Source organism: Apodemus sylvaticus, chromosome 12 (genome assembly GCF_947179515.1).
Source record: "Apodemus sylvaticus chromosome 12, mApoSyl1.1, whole genome shotgun sequence".
Classification (NCBI taxonomy): Eukaryota; Metazoa; Chordata; class Mammalia; order Rodentia; family Muridae; genus Apodemus; species Apodemus sylvaticus.
The window spans coordinates 35,145,670-35,165,727 of NC_067483.1; positions in this window are offsets into that span (position 1 = coordinate 35,145,670).

Genomic DNA, 20,058 nt, shown 5'->3' on the forward strand with positions numbered 1-20,058 from the left:
CTCTCTTTCCCACCTGGGCCTGGCTTTTCCTAAGATAGGAGAGGACAAGGGCTGGGAAGGATGGTGGCGAGGCAGCACAGGGTGACCGTGGCTTTCCTTGGTCTAGAGCAGCGGTCCTGAACCTCTGGGTCTCAAGCCCTGTGGGGTGGAACAACCCTTTCACGGTGACGACCTAAGACCACCGGAAAGCACAGCTGTTGACATCACAGTTTGTAACAGTGGCAACATTGCAGCTACACAGCCTTAGGAAGGCTGGGCGCTGCTGGTCTAGGGCTTGGTTCTCCACTCCTCCCAGTAACTGTTCCCTAATTCCCGTGATCCACGCTCTTCTGATTAACAAGTCTGCTCCTGCCGTTTTGGGAATTTGCTGTTTTTTTTTTTTCTTTTACCTCTTTCCTTCACATCTCATCTGACTCAATAAACTTCTCAATTTGGGGTCTGGGAGATAGCTGGGCAGTAAAGCATTTTCTCTATAAGTGTGGGGACCTAAGCTTGATCATGCAAAAAAGAAAGTTGAACATGGTGGCTGGACATGTTTTCTCTCCTAGAACGGAGTGATCCCTGGGGCTTGTAGCCAGTCATACTGTCTGTGAGGAAGCTCTGGACCCAGGGGGATGCTCTATCAAAACGCAAGGCTCACACTTCAGGCTGTCCTCCTGGCTCTGCACACACACACACACACACACACACACACACACACACACAAACTTTCAGCAATCTTTCCCCTTCTGTCCCCTAAGTGCTGGAATCATAGGTAGGAGCCATAGTACACTTGGTTTATGCAGTGCTGGGGATGGAGCCAGGGTTTCATGCATGCTAGGCAAATGCTCTACCAACCAAGTCATCCTATATGTATATGTGTATGTGTGTTTATGTGTATACGTGTAGATGCTTATATGTGTATATATAGTCTTTGTAGGGGTATATACTCATGTGGAGGGGTATCTACCCTCTTCAGAGGCCTGAGGACCAGATGCCCGGAGCTGGAGTTGCAGGCAGTTGTGAGCTGCCTGGTGTGGTGCTGGCCCTCCAGCAGAGCAAGTGCTCGTAACTGCTGAGTCATTGCTCCATTTCCCCCCAGTTTTAAGCTAGAGTTAATCATACTTTTCTAGAGAATCGAGGTAGGAAGCCCTCCTCCTCTGCACTCTCATGGTGGCTACGAATTCACTTGCTTTACTGAAAACTAGACTGAAGTTAACGTCAGAGGGAGGCGGGTGGAGAGAGAGCAGAGCTAGGCCGTCCAGGAAGATGAGTAAACACCGGGACAAAACGAAGACTGCAGCGGGTGAAGGCGAAGGATGTCTCAGGGTGGGAGGTGCTCGCACACAGGGATGCTTGTGGTCATGAACTTGGGAAGGAGGGGAGAGTAAGGAACGGGGGATGGAACAGGAGGAGGAGACTTCCTTCTTCTTACACCGGTTCATTTGTTTGTCAACTCCTGCTGGTCATTTTCCATGTGACACGGGGCTGTCAGGATAATGAGGTGACCAAAATGTGCGTGTCTGTGCCCTGGTCGGTGTCCATGTTCCAGTCCAGTAGGGTACACATAAACAAATAAGTCGATACGGGATGGGGAGGGTAGGAGATACAGGAGTCAGACTGAAATCACACATCTGCTTTTGTTCTTTGTGAAACTTGACACCTCGCATAGTGCCAATTAGGGGGATTTGTGTGTGCCCTCTTGAGCGAGTGAGCATGTGTGTGTGTGTGTGTGTGTGTGTATGTGCCGTGCATGTGTGTGAATGCCTTACATAGGTGCAAGTGTGTGTGTGTGTGTGTGTGTGTGTTCACACTCGGCATGTGTGTATGTGGACGGCAGAAGACAACCTCGGGTGTCCCTCACGAGCCATCACCGTCCACCTTTTTTTTTTTTTTTGTTCAGTCTCTCTCACTGGCTCGGACCTCATGTAAGTAAGCTAAGCTGGCAGTTCAGTGAGAATCTGGTATCCTCCTGCCTCCACTTCCCTAACACTGGGATTACAAGCGTGTACCATCACATCCAATCTTTTTATCTTAAAAAACGGATTTTGCGCTTCTGTTTGAAAACAAAACCCAACAAGCAAATAAACAAAGCAACAAACAAAAACATTGAGGGTGGCTGGACAGCCAAGGTTTCTCTCTGCCCCCTCAGGTGTATTTATACACACAAGTTTGCCTACACGGCCTCCTGCACAGAAGAGGTCTGTTTAGGTTTGCTATCTAGACTGGGCATTTCTGCAGAACACTGGAACTCTACTCTTGGGTGAGGGCATCAAGACTGACTGAATGTATATATAAAGGGTCATGGAGTAAACTGTCTGTCTGTCCTGGGTGGCTACCGATTTTCCCAAGAATGATGGCAGCCAGGCCCTGGTCCTTCAGCAGAAGATCGGAGAAGTCCTTTCTGGAGAGTCCAACCATCACTAGAAAGACAGTTCTAAAGGCTTTGCCACTGGGGTTTTCCTAACAATTGTTTCAGGGTGATCACACTGTGGAGTGAAACCCTCCAGTTACAAAGCCCACCTGTTGTGCTTGTAGGGCTGGTGTCAGCAGTTTAGTTCCCCATTCCTCAGAAGAACAGATGGCCTGGGATCACCAGACATCTGGGGAAGGTTTCTAACAGGAAAGACCAAACAAAAACTAAGTAAACAGGAAAAAAAATATAAAAGAGTTTGGAAGAAACAAATCAGACATGGAGAAGAAAATGCACAGAACAGAGGGAAGAACGGTTTAATATTCAGAGCACAGAGGATACTGTAACTAGGAAATGAGAACAGGATTCTAAAAAATAATATACAGAGAACAAAAATATTAAAATTACTACCAGGGGCTAAAGGTTTTGGTAGCAGAGCATTTGCCTAACATATGCAAGCCCTGATTTCAGTCCCCAACTCTGAAAAGCAAAAATAGCAAGACAGAAAATTCAGTCTTAGAATGGGCAACTTGAAGAAACCTCTCCCAAAAGAGAATAAAAAAACAGGTCCATGTGGGCTGCAGGAGACTCTTGTCTTTAAAAACCTAAACCTAGGGTGGTTAAGAGTACTGACTGCTCTTCCAAAGGTTCTAAGTTCAAATCCCAGCAACCACATGGTGGCTCAGAACTATCTGTAATGAGCTCTGATGCCCTTTTCTGGGGTGTCTGAAGACAGCTACAGTATACTTACACATAATTAATAAATAAATCTTAAAAAAAAAGCCAAAACTGAGCTGAAGATGCAACTCAGCCAGTGCTACCCTAGCGTGCTCATAATCCCAAGTTCTGTTCTCATCACCACATAAACTAGCTGTGGTGGCGCCTGCCTGTAAACCCTAATACTCAGGAGGTAGATGTAGGAGAATCAGGAATTCTGGGTCATTCTTGGCTACATACCTAGTTCAAAAGCAGCCTGGACGACATGGAAGCCTGCTTTTAATGAATAGGCCAGGGAGATGGCCACCAAGTCGAGGAGCCTGCCACCAAGCCTGAAGACTTGATTCAATCCCAGGACTCGTGTGACAGCAATGGAGAACTGACTTCTGCAAGTTGTTTTCTGACCTCCATACCTGCTGTGGTATACGTCTCCTCCTTTTGAAATAAACAAAACAGAAACATACTAAGCTAAAAGAACAAAACCCAAACCCCTCCCGAACATAAAAAGACAGAGACAGATCCATCTTTAGTACAGATGCTAAAAAAAAATCACAGGAAACACTCAGGAGGCCTAAATAATCTGGATTTCAGAGAGAAGGAAGAGGGGGAATGTCGGGTGTTGTCAAGGAAATAATTGAAAGAATAATTCCCACAGTAGACAAACATTAGTTCTAGACTGTCAAAGCTTCCAGGGGCCCCTCTCACAATAGCACGGTGGCTGCAAACAGCCCTCCACCCACACTGTCTCGGACTTCATTAAAACCCAGCCAAAGAAAGAGCGCAAACCAGCCTGCTTAAAATGAATCGTTCATTAGAGTGGGTGCAGGTCTCACTTGAAACGCTGCAGAGAGAGCTGCATCCCAGTGGAACACTGCCTTTGCCTTCGGAATTACAAAGGATCAGATATGGGATTCGATTCCCAGCAAAGTTATCCGGCAAGCGAAAGAAACTCGCCTTCTACTCATTCTTTCTCAGGAAGCTGTTAAGAAGCATGTTAGGAGCAAACCAAGGAAAACACAGACACTGTTTTCTGAGACTTTCAGGACATTCCAGATTGTTGGCAACAACCTGATACCTATGCCAACCATTCCAGACTGCATCGCGCCAGGTGTCTCCCTCAGTTCTTCACTGTTTTCCCAGAAGGTCCCTCGCTTAACTTGCAGCTCAGCAGTTCATTAGGCCAGGCTGGATGGCCAGGTAGCCTTTGGTCTCCACTGCCCTGGTGCTGGGATTTCAGAGCTCACCACTGTGTTCCACTTCTTATGTGGGAGCCCGAGTGCAAGCACAAAAACCCACGTTTGCGGGTTTGCGTCTTCCCAGCCCCGGCCTTGATTGTCTCCGCAGAACGTACTGTATGTGTGTCATGTGTGTCTTACTGTCTTCATGTGTGGAGCGCTGTCTAGATGGTGCTTTCTCACGGGGGGGGGGGGGGTAGGGTGTGTGAATAAATGTCTGTGGTGACGCAGGGGTGTGAATGTCCTTAAAGGAGGGTGGGGTAGGGAGGGACAACCCTGGAGCCACGGCAGCAGCTCTCATTTCAGTTGCTGTGGATGGCTACTGATGGACTGTGGCTCTCATTTGTTAGATCTTTTAGATAAGTAGTTAAGCTCTCTCTCTCTCTCTCTCTCTCTCTCTCTCTCTCTCTCTCCCTCTCTCCCTCCCCTTCCCCCTTTCTTCCTCTCCCCCTCCCTCTCCCTCTCCTCCCTCTCCCTCTCCTCCTTCTCCCTCTCCTCCCTCTCCCTCCCCCTCCCTCTCCCTCCCCCTCCCTATCCTTCCTTCCCTTCCTCTATTTCCCTCCCCCCTTTCCTTTCCTCTCCCCCCCTCCCTCTCCCTCTCCTTCTCCCTCTTCCTCTCTCTCCCCCCCTCTCTTTCCCTCTGGACTGCCAGCAAGTCCAAGAATACATCTATTTCCAGTACGGAGATTGCAAGCATGCATCATAATGCCTCTCTCTCTCTCTCTCTCTCTCTCTCTCTCTCTCTCTCTCTCTCTCTCTCTCTCTCGTGTGTGTGTGTGTGTGTGTGTGTGTGTGTGTGTGTGTGTGTTAGGATTTGACTCTGGTCCTTGTGCTTGCAAGACATACACTTTGCCAACTGAGCCATCTCCTCAACCCTTAGAAGTCTGGGCTGTGTAAAAGGTGAGCTCTCCATGCCGGGAAGCAGCAGCAGAACCCAACGAAGCTCATTATTGGTCACATTTCACCAGGCTGGGCGGAAGCCAGGGCAGCTCCCCTGGCACACCCTTTGGAGCTCTTTGGCCATTCTTATAGACCTCTAAGTGTCAGGAGGGGGTGGTACACACTTTAATCCCAGCACTTGGGAGGCAGAGGCAGGCGGTTCTCCAAGTTCTGGGCCAGCCAGCTCTACAGGACAGCCAGGGCTACAGGGAGAAACCCTGTCTCAAACAAACAACCCCCAAACAACACAAAAGCACCTTGCTAAATGATTCCCAGGTTACTTATCAGAGACTTCGTTACAGATCTGGAAGCCAGGCTAAAGTCACTTGAGCACTGTGACCGAGTGGCCTGTGTTCCAAGTGTCATCATAGCTGTTAGAAGAGGAACAGGACCAAACACAGCAGTGTGGCACCAGGGCTCTGCTCCCTGCCCTGGCAGCCCACACCCGCACGCAGACGCCTGTCATTGACTTGGTTACAGATCACAGCCTCTCGTAAATGGAGCTGCCGTCTCCGCATGCATTACTGGCCTTGCAATGATGAGTGAGGACAGAAGTCATCCCTCATCCCCTCTGCAGAGTGTGATTGATGCTACGGCAGGCCTAGGTTCACACTTGGCAGGCCATGGTTCAACCAATTATAAAGGGCTGGAAATGGCCTCCGGAACGGACGACAGGTGCCCTGGTGAGAACCTGGGAAATGGGGCATGAATGAGCCAGGGGGTCCGGTGACCCTGTGGGGTGAGAGTGAGGTCTTGCTCCAGGAAGGTGTCTCCCTATCTCCTACCCCATCTCCCAAACAACTGCGCTCCACAGGAAGGGAAGGGATATTTAATGGGAGTCTGTAGGACTGTGTCTGAGGCCCGAAAGGGACTAGGAAGGTGCTTCATTCCTCAAGATTACAAGCTTAGCAAGCTCCTAGCAGATGCTGAAGGAAGGACAGATGGATGTAAAGAGCTTCTGGGGCCTACAGACTTATCCCTGGGGCTTCTCGACCAGCGGGGGAGGTCAGATCTCTTTTTTAGTGAAGGACAGCGGTCAGAACTGTCGCCTCGGGTGCCTCTACCGTCCAAGTCTCCCTTTCCCCTAGCTTGGGAAGCAGTGTGACAGACCTAACCCTTCCTTCTCTTGTAAACAACAGCACACAAGCAGCTCTTCCATCTAATCAGAGCCTAGCCTCTAAGGTCAGTTCAGGGTGGCTATGCAGCTCCAGCTCACATAACCAGAGGGATTTCTGGTACCTGAGCCACCAACAAAGAGAATGATGCACTGTTTTGCTTTTTCGTGCTTTAGGGTTTGAGTTGATACAGCCTGAGCCTACGGAATGCTGCATTCCTTTAACTGGCCTTGATGCCTTGGCTGAAGCCTTGAGACACAGTTCAGCTTGAAGTCTACCTCTGAACTGTCAGTTTATGTGTGCCATCTAATCCTTTACTTTCTTGTTTTATCTTAAGCTGGTTTAACCTCAGTTTCTGTCATTTGCAAGAGTCCTGGTTAATATGTCACTTTGTGTACACACACACACACACACACATACACACACACACAAAACCTTCTTTGTGTAAGTAGTGCTAAGTGGACTGATGCTACATATTAAATATATTAACACTGGTTATTGTGTAGATAGATAATAAAGATTAGTTTATTCAACTAATGTCAAACTATGCTGGAGACAAGAGATCAGATTAAACAACATAGATAATCTTGTTGGTCTGTTCCTCCTTGGCTTTTATGTACACATGATCTTGAACTTGTGTAGCCGAGGCCAACTTTAAACTTCCGACCCTCTCTGCCTCCATTTCTGCGGCGCTGCGCTCACAGGCCCGTGCTACTACTACCTACCTGGTTTTTGCAGTTCTGGGAATCAAACTAGTACTTTGCACAAGGTAGGGAAGTATTCTACTAACTGAGCCAGATCCCCCTGGCCTTTACTGAGAGCAAATCAAATGTCACATGACTAGAGCATTCAGATTGTTGACCTCAGTATTGTCAGGGCGGTACTATGATAAACAGGGCTATGGTTTGCTCCTTCTTGAAGTGTAACTCTCTGCCTCAGTTTCCTTGTCTGTAAAATGAGCATTTTTTTTTCTTTTTTGAGACAAGATTTCATATGCCTCTCCTCTGACTCCTGAGACCTGGGATTATCAGCGTGCACCCCACACCTGACCTGTGTGGTGCTGAAGGTCAAACTTAGGGCTTCATAGATGCGAGACAAGCACCCAACTCTTCAGCCCAAAGTCTCAGACTCTTGACAATCTTCTAAGAGAAGCAGTTCAGATTTTGGATTTTTAAAAAAATACTTATATACACATAATGAACTATTTTGGAGCTAGGACCCACAACTAAAGCAGGAAATCACTTTCTGTTTTGCATGTATGTGTGTGTGTGTGTTCAACTATCATCTCTGTTGCTGTGATAAAACACTCTGACCAAAAGCAACATAGGGAGAAAAGGATTCCTTTTGGTTTCTAGGTCACAGACCAACATTGAGGGACAGCAGGGCAGGAGCTCAAACTGTGGAGGGTTGATGCTTTCTGGTTTACCCAAGGTCATGCTAGCTCTATTAGATGGCTCAAAGACACTCAGCAAAGAGTGCCCCCCACAGTGGCAGGGCCCCTCTGCATCAGCCCTCAAGGCAACCCCTCACAGACATGGCCACGGCCAATCTGGGCAATCCCTCATTGAGACTCCCTTTCATTGAGACTGTAGGCTGTGTTAGGTTGACAGTTAAAGCTAAGACAGTGATCACACTGTACCTCAGCTGCTGCCACCTCAGCTGCTGCCACCTCAGCTGCTGCCACCTCAGCTGCTGCCACCTCAGCTGCTGCCACCTCTCTAGAATGGAGATTTCAATCCTCTTTCTCCACACCTACCTGGCCTCGGGGTGAAGCTGTTTCAAATTAAATCCCAGTTAAACTAATTCTAGCTTTCTTCTTCACCTGACAGAAGGGCCAGGCGTGACTCATTCTGCCTTCCTGAGTATCCTGGGTCATCTCACTAGCCCTGACTGCTGTATTCTTGGGGACCAGTGCTCTCTGTGTGAGAAGTTGCAGGTGTGGAGAGTGGCAGGCGTGTGTGTGTGTGTGTGTGTGTGTGTGTGTGTGTGTGTATGTGTGTGATTCTGTAATTAGTGTTGTGTTGCAATGGGTAGCCATGAGTCCCCTACGGTGGAGAAGTAGGAGCAATGCAAGAGGACCCTGGCAGAGGCTGCCCTTGCCTCATTGGTAACTTTGCAGAAGAGGTAAAGTGGATTACATAACTGTTGCCAAGATGAGAAAGAGGGAGACAAAGGTGAAGTATCACCATCGGGGTAGCACTTCTTGAAGAAACACCCCTGTGCTGGGCTATGCACACTGTGCCATCAGAGAAGGAACCACGGATGGCTGTCCAAATGACAGACCAAATACACGTGATGGGGTGGCCACAGAGCAAGGTGGGGAAGCAGCCCAGGTCAGAAAAGCAGGTATTAGGAGTACAAAGGAATTAAGGTATATACAAGGGGTGTACCACAGTCTGTGTGTGTGTGAGAGAGAGAGAGAGAGAGAGAGAGAGAGAGAGAGAGAGAGAGAGAGAGAGAGAAGGGGAGGGGGAGAGGAGAAGGGGAAGGGGAAATGAGGAAGGGAAGGGGGAGAGAGAGAAAGGGGGGAGATGGGGAGGGGAAGGGGAGGGGAGGGGGAAGGGAAGGGGTGAGGGAGGGAAGGGAACATGGGGAGGGGGAGGAGAAGGGGAGAGGGGGAGGGGGAGGGGGAGGCAAGATGGGGAGGGGGAGGGGGAGAGAAGGGGGAAGGGAGGGGAAGAGAAGAGAGAGGGGACATGGGGAGGGGGAGGGGAGGGAGAAGGGGAGGGGGAGAGGGGGAGGGGAAGGGAAGGGGTAGAGAAAGGGGAGAGATGGGAGAGGGGGAGGGGAAGGGGGAAGGGGAAGAGAACGGGGAGACAGAGAGAGACAGAGAGAGAGAGAGAGAGAGAGAGAGAATATCTATATTCTGTGTATATTCACAAGTATGCATGTAGAGGTCAACCTCAAGTTCAAGTGTCCTTCCTCAGGAGCCTCGCATCTTTTTTTCCTCAGATGCCTTTTCTCACTGTCTTGGAACTAGCTAAGTAGACTAGCCTGCCTGCTGGCCTGCCTGAATCACAGTGATCTATCTACCTGTGCGTGCAGTCAGCTCCGGGATTCCAAGTGTGGCTTACCACGCTTGGCATCTGCATGGGTTCTGGCGATGAACTTGGGCCCTCAGTGCCGGCAAGGCAATCCCTTATTGATTTTACTGATTTTACTGATTTTACTGTCTCTCCACACTAGTCGTTTAATATGTGCATCACTTAGCCAAATCTGGCCTGGAGTCAGAGGCACAGGCCATACGGTTTCCCTGACCTGTAAAAGTCACCGAGCGAGCGGGGAAGTGATTTATTGTTGGAGCTCACTGTCCACACAGGCATATCCTGGATGGCTCCTCTCATTGTTTCCTTAGTAAGGGAAAGGAGGGGAGCAGGGCTGGCGTGGGTGCAGAAGAGGAGCGAAGGGCTTACATTTGCTTGTTCTAACAAACTCGCCTTGTTTGGAAGGAGAAGGAAAACAGGGAAAGGTTTTCAGTTCTCAGGGGGGTTTTCCTGGCCTGCAGCTCAGCAAGTTGTGAGGGAGGGAGAGCTGGGAACTTGAAGAGGAAGAAAAGGGTCATGAACTTCAAATGCCTAACTTGGCATTTGCACAGACTGTTTAAAGAGAGAACAGTTCATAAATGGTAAATCATCCTAGAGCCTGGGGATGTTTGCATGAATGGGCAACATGAAAGAGAGGGACACCAGCAAAAAAAAAAAAAACCAAGAGCTGCCGACAATGGTTTCTACAGGAGCTGGAATCAGATAGGGATTCCTTTGCTGAAGAGCTGCCCTGTGTGACAATGAGTGCCACAGGAAAGCTGCTACGCTTAGCTGGGAAGTCCCTGCAGCCAGTCAGCCTTGCAAGTTTGCTGGTCAGTGGAGAGTCTGTCTTCTTCTCGATGGCCCCCAGGCTCTCCCGCAACAGTAATGTTGCAGCAGATTGCAAACAGAGTTGCCTACTTCTGCATTATCTGGAGATGTTATCTGGAAGGATTTGCAATCAGAACATTGCTCCAACGTCTTTCTGATCTGCTTCTGTTTCGGGTGGTATAAAAACACGTGTGTGGTGTTAAGAACACTTGATACTGTTATGGCTGTCAGGCTCTGTGAAAGCAGACACCCAGACATTCAAAAGCCTCCCTTAAAGGGTCCTGGTAATGGTAATCTGCAGCGACCTGTCAGGTCTCTGCTAGGTAGGACCAAAAGAAGCTAATCAGGGGTTGGAGGTGTAGCCCAGTTGGTAGAGAGCTCACCTAGCATGCACAAGGCCCTAGGTTCAATTCTTAGCTCTGCATAAGCTAGGCATGATGATGCACTCCTGAATTCCAAGCTTTTGGGAGTAGAGGTAGGAGAATCAAAAGTTCAAACTCATCCTTAGCTACATAGCAAGTTTAAAGCTAGCCCGGGTATGTAAGACCCAATTAAAAAAAAAAAAGCTCATGCTAAAATGTACTGAAATAATGCCCAATATATTGCCTTCAGAACCAATTATTTTGAAAATCCCTTTCTTCTCCTAGTTGGAGTCACAATAATCCTTGACATTGGACCTTTCTCGTGTCAGGTAATTAAAGATCAGGTACCTTCTGGAAGAGTTTGGGTGATCTCTGGCCGTACTCTTATAAGACAGTCATTGAGCCTGAATGGTGGTTGGAGGAAGGAAGGTGTTACATGGTGGAACTCAGGAGTGAGGGGTGTGTGCTTGCTTAGTACCCTTTCCCATGTGTCTGCCTCAGCTGTCCTAGACTGGTAGGAGAGTCACAGTTGAGGCTTCAACATAAACATATGGAATGAAGTCAGTTAGCAGGAAATCTGGAAATCTCTCCATGCCAGGGTTACATGTATGGAACAGAACAAGCAGAAGAAAATACTGTAATTGGGACTTGGGATATTGTAAATGGAATTATAAATTCTAGCTAGCCTGTATAAAAGACATGGCCTGGGTTTTAAATTCTAGTTAATTTTACTACTTAGCTGTGTGAGTCCTGCCAGTTTCTTCTCATCCTTTCTCAGTCTTAATTTGTTACTTCTTTAGCAGAATAGAAATGTCTTGAGAGCCCATGTCTAAATCATTGTGGCGACTCAATATGTTCTTAGTATAGTTTGCCACACTCACTGTCTTTCCTAGGGTCCCAGCTCTGATGTGATTCATTCAGTGTTATTTACTAGTTAACTGTGACTTGCCTTTTGGGTTTTGCATGTCCAAAATATATTTCTTTCTTTCTTGATGCTTCCATGCATCCCAAACTGCTTTGAGTCCACTATGAAGTCATGGATGACCCTGAATTTCTGAACTCATCTGGAGGAGTATGAAGGTATTCTACAAGGAAAACATTGATCCTGGGGATCAATGCTTAGGGAGTCTCTTAAGAATTTTGTTCCTTCAAGTGGCTATTTATTGTCCCTTCTTGTCATGAGAGCAAGGTTGATAGGATTGAGGATCCTGTAAAAGATCTTTCTAGTTGCTTAATCAACAAGAGATAATGGGCCTCTATTCTGTCTTCTTGATGAAGAATCCACATCCTACTATAGAAATTTCCCTGCTTCCCTTGCAGCTAAGAAACGATGTACAGTTGTAGCCAAGAGAACACAGGGAATGTTTCCTGGGATGGATTATATGAGGACAAATTTGCTTTCTTCAAGCTGATGCGGGGCATTAAACCCATGGCAACAGTTTTGTGCCTGTGTAAGAACAATCTGAGGGCTGGCCACCATTCAGAAGCTGCAAAACCAGAAGACCGCTCAGGACTAGGGCCCTTGATGCCATTAAAAACAAACAAACAAGCAAACAAACAAACAAACAACTAACTAACTGGTGTGTGTGTGTGTGTGTGTGTTTGTGTATGTACTCCATGGTGTTCAGGTGGAGGTCAGAGGACAACCTCGGGTGTTGCTTCTCATCTTCCATCTTGTCTGAGACAGGGTCTCTTGTTGCTGGCTGCTGTGTACACCGGGCTAGCTGGTCTTCCAGCTTCTGGGAATCCTCCCTGTCTCCCTAAGCACTGGAAGTGCTGATGTGTGCTACTTTGTCTTGCTTTTGATGCCATTTTAGAGGCACTCAAAACAACCTTGCACTCTTTGCCTTGAAGTCTTTTATGGGCAGTAATGCCTATTAGACTATTTTAAATGGAATATTCTGTTCTTAGCAGTTGAAAGCATTGTGATGAACAGAGGCTTTATCCAGACTTGGGATTGCAGTGGGGGCAGGGGCATTCTACTGGGAAGCCAATACTTCCGGCAAACAGAAAAAACAGGATGTATTGTCCTAGCATATCCATTTACCTCGATGATAGTTTAAAAGCACTTTCATATGAAATGGAACATGAATATTGGCATTGCAAGTAAAATTCACAAGATAAAATGGGATACTTAGGATGGCTTTCAGGCAAGGAGATAAGGGTCTCAGGATAGGTCCCATTATAGTATGTAAGCAAATAGTATTTCTCTGTGGAGCACAGACATAAGACAACTCAAATTAAATCAAGTTAGAGACATGAAAGGACCTTGTCTGTTGGGATTATTGGAGAGATGCTAAATTGAAAAAGATACAGGAAAATGGAATGCCAGGGCTTTGGGAGTGTTAGAGAGATGGGTATTCAAGGCCAACATGATGGTTCAGTTGGTAATGTGCTTGCTATGCAAGCCTGAAAAATTGGATCCCCTGAAACCACATAAAGGTAGGAGAGAGCCAACATCACAAAGTTGTTTTCTGACCTCCACATGTGTACTGTGCTGTGCACTTAGGCATACACACACACACACACACACACACATACACACACACACACACACATGCACACACATGTATATATACATACACAAATAGGTAGATAGATCGATAGATTGGTCGATCGATAGATAAATTTAAAAAGTGAACATAACAGAGATGGATATTCAGGTAGCTTGGCCTTGTTGCTCCTCCCTCCTTCTCCTCCTCCTTCTCCTCCTCCTCTTCCTCCTCTTCTTCCTAACTTCCTCATTTCCTTTTCTCTTATTTTTAGATAGATTCTCATATAGTTTAGGCTGGTCTTGAATTCTCTGTATAGCACAGGATATAACCTTGGCATTTTGATTCTTCTGAGATTATAGCTATGTGCCACTGCATTTCTTTTGAACTTAAACAAAAATTAAAGCATAATTAAGTAATGTTCCCCTTCCCTTTCCTCCCTCCCAAATTCATGGCCTTTTTAAAAATTGTTACTATTGTCTGGCTCAGTGGCTAGACCACTGGCTGACCTTGCAGGGAACTCAAGTTTGATTCCCAGCACTCACACTGTGGTTCGCAACCATCGGCAACTCCAGTTCCAGAGATCTGATGTCTTCTTCTGGCTTCCATGGGCATTAGCACACACATGAAGTACATATATACATGCAGGCAGAACACCTATATACATAATTTAAAAAATTTTAAATCTGTTACTGTTACATATACATTATTATAACCTCTAAATATACCTGCTGATTAGTGTTGTTCATATGTTTACTGTTTTGGTGATGACCTCTTAGCATTGAATAACCAATTAAAGGGCTCATCCTTGGGGAAAACTGGTTCTCCCAAGTTTAACATCCCTTAGTTGCCTGTAACTCTTTGTGTAGGGAGCAGAGCCCATGTTAGCATGTCTATTAGTATTGTCTTTTTTAGATCTTGTTTACACAGCCATATTGTTGAGGTGTCATAGGTGAAGATTTCATGTGATTTCTATGAAATACAATCTTACATTCCATTTCCTGGTTCTCTGAGTCTTGCAATATTTCCACCCCATCTTCCACTATATCCCCCAAGCTTTGGGTTTAGGGGTCATGTTGTATCAGTTGAGGCTGGGCAACTCACCATCAGTTGCTCTCTTCCCTTTGACTGGTTGGATTTTCTGTAATGGTCTAGATTTGTTGCAAAGATGTTGGTGGATGCTGGAAGCTATACTTATGTGTGGTTATAAGGATAAGCATTTAGAATGCAGTTGGGAATTATGGTGTTTTAGGAAGATGTTGGTGGAAGGTTCTCTTCTAGAATCCAAGACCTTACTAGACATGAGTACTTGGCTGTTTCCAGTAATGGTCATGATTTCCCTTCCACGGAGTGGGCCTTAGGTCCAGTTAGAGAGCTGATGGTTACTGCCAGGATACGAATACCACTATTGTAACCTTTAGGAACATCTTGCTGGTGTCACACCTGTGAGTAAGTCTATTGGTTGCCTCCATCCCTTGGCAGCTTGTGTAGCACTGCCTGCCACTATGGAAGCCAGTTCTAGGCTTTCAGGTTAGAGCTAGCTCAGGTCCTCCGAGTACTGCCATACAAAGTTTTATGTTGTGCAGGGGATTAAACCCTGGACTTTGTATATTCTAGGCAAGTGCTCTATCATCGGAGTTGTATTCCCAGCCCCAGCAGGGGTTTTAGGTATAGCTAACCTGGAACAATTTTTCCAGCTATCTGGGTCCTATTCCATGTCATGCTGCTCATGGTGTCATGTTGTACTTGCAAAGAATAATAATTACCCTTCTTTGGACAATGAACACATTCTAGACCTGCCATGTTTCTTGGATAACTTAGCTTTTGCTTTAAGTCAGTATGATACTGGAGTCTCCAATATGAATGGAAGCAGGAGAGTGCCAGGAGTCAGCCAAATGTTGAGACAGACTGTAAATACCTGCAGGGAACGTATTTTAAGCATTTCCGATAGAAAGGATACTGTAAGCCTAATGTGCAAGGGCTTCGCATCAAAGCCCCAATAGCAGCTTTTCTTCCCACTTCTTAGGCAAGGTCAGCACAAAGGATCCTCTGTTCCCAGTGGGCATTCACGTCACCACTTTATCTTGTTATTCCTGATGTCGTGCCAATCACACTGAGTATTTCTCGAGGGGATTGAACAAGAATAACCAAACCGGCTTTGCCTCCTCAACAGCAAAGAATAGAAAGAAAAGGCCATCTCCCCGAGACAGGCTTCTCCGACCCTTCTTTATTTTCACTGGATGCTTTAACTTGACATTCTGTCTTTGGACAACCCCAGGAGTCTACACTGATGAAGAGCAGAGTTAATTTTCTCTTCCATGCCTCAACCTCACGTTAAGTCTTTTCTCTTCTTCAATGGAGGGATTTTTGGAAAGGCACTGGGCTAGGGAGTAGTGCTGTGAGATTTCTTTTATGGGGGTGGCAAGGATATAGCTCAGTTGGGAGACTGATTGCTTAGATTGTATAAGCCTTAAATTCCATTCCCAGTCCAGCCTAAACTAGACTCAGTGATGAAAGCCCATGTTCCCAGCACTTGGAAGGTAGAAGTAGAAGGATCAGAAGTTCAAGGTCTTTCATAGTGGGCTTGAGGATAGCCTGGGCTACATTAGACCCAGTTTCTTAAGTCTTAAGGAAAGTCTTCTTTATGAGGTTACAAACCCATACACTATGGTACTAGATTGACTTTTGATCCTGCCAGTGAGAGATGGTGAAATGGTGACAGTTGGAGGATGGAAGGAAGGGTGGACATGTCTCAGGTCATCTGTGCTTCACCATCATTGGTTGCGCCTTTGAAAAGACACTTTCTTGTGCTAGCTTACCCTTCCCAGTGGTTCTGTTTCAGCCTCCCAGAATGCAGAGTGAGTCCCTACTTCTTTATCTACTTATTAAGCTTCCCCATAAACTCACTTGGGCCTTGACCTTGCTGTAACAGCTAACATTCAACAAGGGCTTTTGATGGCAGAGGAGATGGGTGCAATGGTGTAGTTAGCATACACTTTTTGCCCTGGAATAAGAGCATCCTACCAACTCCTCATGAAGCATCCAGTGAGCTCAGGCCAGTACCTGGAAGGACATAAGAAGCCGTGGACAGCCACTGCTGGACTCACTCGGTGGTGGTGTCATTGTTGGTTTTGGTGGAGTTTCAATATGGCTGCCCTATCCATGGTTCTTCTCTTCTAACCTTTATCTTTCTCTGCTGCCTGAGTGAGTCACTAAGTTTGAGCATCTAATACTTGCCTGGCACTTTGTACTGTGTTTAGTACTGAGGCAAGCATGTGTGTCACAGAGTTACTCTTTTTGTTGTCCCAACCAAATAGCTGACAAAGGCCACTTAAGAAAGAAAGGATTTATTTGGATCATAGTTGAAAGGTACAGTCCATCACCGTGGGAGTACCAAGCAGCTGGTCATGAGGCACCTGCAGTCAGGCGGCAGAGAGACGGATGCTGGTCCTCAGGTCACACCTTCTCCTTCTATTTACTCCAGAACCCCCGCCTGTGGAAGGCTACATCTCACACTCAGGGTGGGTCTTCGCTGCTCAGTTAACCTGATTGGGGAAAAACTCCCACACAGGCCTGCCCAGAACCGTGTCTCTTGGGTGACTCTAGATCCTGCCATGTTGGTAATATTAACCATCATAGATTACTGCAGTGTTTATTACCTAATGGGGGAACTAAACACTATTATCCCAAAATCCAGTAAGAAAGTGATGCGTGCTGACATCGGAGCTGAGCGGGTTGGCTTGGTAAGATTGGGAGAATAGCTGGCTTCCCTACAACATGGTCATTGAAAGGAAGTCTGGGAAGAGGACTCAGTGGAAAAGATTGCTTGCTCTAAGACCGAGGACCTGAGTTCAAATCCTTGGAACTCACTAAAGACATTGCTGTAGCCCTGTGTACCTGTAAACCCAGAGTTAGGGTGGGGTTTAGGCAGGGGGCTTGCTGGGGCATGCTGGCCATCAGCTCAGTGGCAGGTGGTGTCTCAAAGGAATGTGACAGAGAGTGACACCTGATATCCCTTTCTAGTTTCTGCACGTGCATGGATTTCTGCATGTGTCATGCTCCTATCCTACGCAACATATGTGAGCAGACACTTCATACCACACATGTACACATCATATACATGTGCGAGCGCACACACACATACACACAAAGGGAAAACATGCCATTCTTCTGTACCATGACCCTTAGGACACATATGACTATGTGAAATTCCCTGTGTTGTGTGTTTTCTTGAAAATGTGCTTCTAACCCATTATGCTGACTTCCTGACCCTCTAATGGCTTAGTATGAAAATCCCTAGACTAGCTGCTCCCTAGGGGGCTTTCAGCCTGAACTTTCTGTAATTTTAGAGCTACAGGGTCTGAATGGGGATAATTAATCTCCTGGGGCAATGACTGATGCTAGCTCAGCAAGATTAAATAATAATTTAAAAAACCGGGCTGGAGAGATGGCTCAGTGGTTAGGAGCTCTGACTGTTCTTACAGAGGTCCTGAGTTCAAATCCCAGCAACCACATGGTGGCTCACAACCATCTGTGATGGGATCCAATGACCTCTTCTGGTGTGTCTGAAGACAGCAACAGTACTCATATACATTAAATGAATACATAAATCTTTTAAAAAAAAACCCATATATATGATTGGCTCCCATACCAGAGTTCTGGAACTCACAAGCATGGCTTTGGTTGACTGCAAAAGGCTTATTGTTGGGATTTGTTCACTAGTAAGGAGGTTGTGCTGCTCAGTCCTGACTGGGTTTTCATTTGCAGGAAGAGAAAAGGGAATCTTGCCACTGAAGGTCACTCTCAAGTATTGGAGTTCTGGAAAGAATCCATGTTACTCAAAAGGAAAAGGAAAAGCCAAGCAAACAAAACCCCAGAGCCCAGCTTGTTTGAATCTCTCAGTGGACGGAGTCCTGTGAATGAGAGCCTGGGAGCAGGCATTTCCCCAGCTATGTAAATGTTTGTTTTTTCCTAATGTGTTGCTCTCTTTGCTTGACTGCACAAGAGATAGTCATCTAGGAACACAAACCCCAGGAGAAACTTAAAACAAGGAGAGCAAACAGAGGCCACCCATCCCCAAGCAAAACACCAGCCCTGACCTGGTCTCCTGTGTATCCATCCTCCAGTGTACTTGAGGCAGAGGCGGCCCAATGGCCCCACTGAGCCTACTGGAGCGCCTCTGCCTCCTTCTCTTACTTATTCTTTGCACCCTAAGGAATGTCTGGAATTCTCCAAGATCCTCCAAGATGGCTCTTGAAGTTCAAGCCTTTCAAAGAATGATGCTAGGCTCCTCCTCTTCCCAGCTACGCAGAAAGAGAGAGCCCTCGGGGAAAATGTCCTCTGGAAGGAACACAGGTGCAGCTTTGGCTAAAAGAAGTTAGGGTTGCTTTTCTTTTCTTTCTCTGTTGTTTGCCTTTGATTTTTGGATAAAAACACAAGAGTCCAAGAGCTGGGCAGTTTCTGAGCCACTTATGCCTTCACAGAAGCAAAGGGTCAGGCATGGCGGTAGATGTCTGTAATCCTAGCACTTAGGAGCTAGAGGCAAGAGGACCAGGTATTCAAGACCAACCTGGGCTAGAAGAGGGAGCTGGAAGCTAGCCTGGGCTACATGTGACTTTGCCTTAAACAAAAGCAGCAAATACACAGGAATAAATTAATTATACACAGCATATATAAAGTACAGGGAAACTTGCAACGAGTTGTAAACAAAGTAAACAGAAACGTTAGAGTTTATGTACTCACTATCCTGGAAGAAGGCTGAGGAATATTAAAATGGAAAGAATAGAGCTAAGGAAGATGTGCTTCCCTAAGGCCCCGAGGATTGAACCAACATGGAGGCCAGCACACATTCTTGCTATGCAGAACCACACAGGAGAGAGGTAGTGACACACTCTGCCTTTTAAAAAGAGGGTGGGATGGGGCAAGACTGTGGGATGGAGGTGTCACCCCTGCTGGGTAGTGAATGGTTAAACAGATTGTTAGGAAAGCCTTCGGGTGCAACCTGGGGCCTGCAGAAGGTGTGGGGTGTGGCTATACACAGCCATTCTTCTGTGACCACAACTCCGACCCCTCCTCAAAGCTTCACTCCCTGATTCCAGAGCTTTTCTCAAGGTAAGGAAATGGCAGTTTGCTAGAATACAATGGTCTTTTTAAGGCAGCACAGATGTTTATCTTATCCCAATATTTACCTTATCGAGCAGGACTTAGGTGTGTATTTCTGTTCCTTTGGGGAGTGAAGTTTCACTGTGCTAAGTTGAATATCAACTTTTAAATGAAAATGGAGTGGGGGGGGGGCAGAATTCATCCTTTGACCCAGGGGAAGAAAAAATGATGGTAAAATCTGGCCTGGAGTCTTCTTCTGCCCACAACCCTGGGGTTAGGGGACCCCATGAGAGAGAGCTCACGGGGCCGCAGAGGTAGTAGGAAAGAAAGAACTCGTTCTAGGGTCTGACCTGCTCTTAGCCCAGAGCAGCTGTGCATGGAGCCAGTGTACTGGTGCTCAGGCCCTGGGGGGCCTGGGTCTGGCCACCCTTTCTATCTGAGACTAAGTTAAACCTTAACACCACTTATGTTTTTCCAGTTGGCTTAAATTAGCCCCAGGAAATAGGCTTTCAGATTACAGCAGGTGGCAATAGGAAGGAGAATGGCCAGTAGGCCAGAGGATGAAGGTACTGGGTTATTGTATCTCGCCTTAGGCTGGCAGACTTAATTTATGGCACCCCCCAGGTTCCCCATCCAAAGTTGTCTTTTAGATAAGACAAAGACTTCAAGTACGCATTCAAAAATATCCCAAGTCTTCAGGGCTTGTCCTCAGTTGTGATGGTCAAAGCCTGGCTCCTTATTTATTTACTCAGGGGAATCTCCCACTAGTTCCTCAAGATAGTTTTGCAGATGGGGAAACTGAGGCATGACGAAGTTAAGGGAAGACAGAGCTGGGATTGCAGGTGAGTTG